Consider the following 2,835-nt stretch of genomic DNA (forward strand, 5'->3'; position numbering starts at 1 on the left):
CGTTTTGCAATGAGAGCATGCATTCCATTCGGAATGCATGCTCTCATTGTAAAGAATAGGATTGTAACCAATGTTCCCTCTACTTTTTTTCCTCTGTATGCGGCAGTGGAGGGTCTCTGTGCGCTGCAACCATGGCTATGTGCGCCAGGTACCAGACCACGTGTGTGTGCAGCGCCAAATGTCACTCCAAATGTTTACTTAAAAAAGTGAAAAGATGGTACATTTTCACACATATAGTGCCGCGATAAGGGTCTTAAGGCCAGTTTACAAATCGGATAAACACGCCATGACATGAATTGGTTACACAGGCAAGTACACTTCAAGCTTAGAAAAGCACAAGACTTCAACGGTGGTACCATCATAAGATTTTAATAAATATTCTTAACTGGAGCACTGTTCATTGGGTGGGGAAATGTTGAGAGCCTATACAATATCACATATACACAATAAGGGAGAGGGCCGTTCAGATACGTCAAGTGGCATCACTAGATGGGTGACCGGGTTGCTTCTCACGGCAATCCTTGCTATTTTACCAGTGCTGATAAACTCTATCTAGGTCAAGTTTCCCATTCAGGAGGCGGCCTTTGTCCTCATCAGCATATTCAAATGCTTCTGCTCTAGTCTATTCCTCAATTTACTCTTGATAGTATTCATGAGGCTGAATCCTCATTCACAATCTGCACCAGATGCTTGAAACGTTGCACAGACATCAACAAGCTGAGACACCACACTATACTGAGCAGCATTGCGTACAGTGAAATTCACCATGTCTTGAAAGGTGGTAAATAACCCACCCTTTACATGTTCTGCCACCACATATTTATAGTCTCTGTATTGTCGAACAACATCTTCTGGTGTTTCACAATCACCCAGGACCAAGACATTTTTATACTTTTCAACAAGTCTTTGTATATTCTCAGTCCCAAAATCAAAATGTGATTGTGTTGCTATTGCCTGGATTTCAAAACTTGCCCATTCTTTCAGTTCATCTTGAGGGAACCTTTTTTGCATGTGCTCAAAAAGAAGGGAAACAAAAGACAAAATAGGCCCACTGTCAAACTCTTGCCTTTCCTTGTACAACACCATCAGATCTCTTACATTGCTGCTCCAAAAAACAGTGTCTCCCAAATACTGTTGCTTAAGTTGGCCAATTTTTGCTCTTGCATACTATACAGCTTCAACAGTAGTCAAAGAAATTTTTGGGAATAGTTTGCACAAAGATGCGAATTCACCCAGAATATCATTAAGTACTGCAAGGGAAATATGGTAGTTGGAATCTGATAGCTTTTTGTAACAATATTTAGCAACTGGATCATTCTCCTCAACTTTCTCATGCTCAAAGTACTTAAGAACAGCCTCGTAATTACGAATTAGCGTACCAACAGCAAAATGCCTTGAAAGCCACCGGACTTCCTTCAGTGGTCGAAAAGAGACCACTTCACATTCAGTGACCGATGCAATTTCCTCCAGCTTGGACTTCCTTGCAGGAGATCTGGAGAACACAGTGTAGACAGTCCTCAATAATGTCTCCATTTCTTTAATCATTGGAACCCTCTTCCAGGCATCATCAACTCCCAAATCTTCTCGATGGGTGACACAATGCTGCTCAACTAGATGAGGAATGGATTGTTTAAGGTGAGTAGCAACACCATTGTTCTTACCCAGCATCACAGACGCACCATCAGATGTGAACATGAACATTTTCATGAGGTCCAGTTCATTAGCAGTGTAGAATTCTTTCACAGCAGTAGTGATAGCCTCAGCATTACAACTTGTCAGCTTCACTATGCCCCCAAACTGTGTTTTGTGCTCTGTTGATGTTACAGGTCGGAACTTGAAGTACAGGATGAGCTTTTTTGTAACAGAAATATCTGTGCTCTCATCAATTATCAATGTGTGATACAAAGAGTGCCGAAGTTTTGCCATAGCTTCACAGTGTATCACGCTATTGATGGCCTCAAGGAACTCAAAGGCATAGTTCTTGCTCCTCCAGCTGTCTGGTATCTTCACATACAAAGCTAGGTGGTCATGGATGTCTTGTACAGATAACATTGAAGTATTCATCTTGACTGCCAGCAACACGTTGTTGATGAGAATCTTTATCTCCTCAGGCATAGATCTTTAGCGTTCAACTACTTCCATTCTATTTGCTTTGTCAGTGGCAGTTTCTATCAGCATTGCCCGCACTCCATAACCAAACCTTGCAGCAGCACTTCTGTTTCTCAATATCACCATGGCAGACTCGTGTACTTTGCTAAGTAGATGGTGTTTCATGTAATCCAGTTTCCAGCCATCACTCCATTTCTTCCCTGTAGAAAAGTCCCCAACAATCTTGGCTTCGGCACATGCTTTGCAAATCAAGCCCATGTCTGAACTGTATTGAAATAGTTCCCCGAGTTGCACGCGAACCTTGCTTCGTGATTTCTGTATTTCAGCCTCCACAATTTATTTCATCCACTCTTCCTTGAATACAAGGCAACATTTCTTCCTTTGTGGTGAAGCACCACACTCTCCCAAAGTTACAGCTTTGTGCTTGAACATTTCCGTGACCGCCAGTTTGAACCTGCTGTGCCACAAAGCCTGCAAAATAAGGGAACATGGCTTACGTTGACGCCTAGCTCATGAATGTAATCTGTTATACTACAAAGTACAAGATGCACCACAGTTTAACTCTACCAAACAATTACCTCTTCTGCTTGTACTCACGTACACCCGTTCAAATGTATGGGGTTCTGGCTGCGAAACCTGCAACAGAAGAAAACATGGGTACGTATATTATAGTACAATATACAAGATGCACCACAGTTTAACTCCACCAAACAATCACCTCTTCTG

At 42.1% G+C, this 2,835-nt stretch overlaps 1 pseudogene; it reads right to left on the minus strand.

The window, feature by feature from the left end:
• Window positions 1–472: 472 nt before the first annotated feature.
• LOC146868344 (E3 SUMO-protein ligase KIAA1586-like) lies at window positions 473–2,541 on the minus strand (annotated as a pseudogene).
• Between the last annotated feature and the right edge of the window lie 294 nt (window positions 2,542–2,835).

This window comes from Triturus cristatus, chromosome 1_2, assembly GCF_964204655.1.
Source record: "Triturus cristatus chromosome 1_2, aTriCri1.1, whole genome shotgun sequence".
Classification (NCBI taxonomy): domain Eukaryota; kingdom Metazoa; phylum Chordata; class Amphibia; order Caudata; family Salamandridae; genus Triturus; species Triturus cristatus.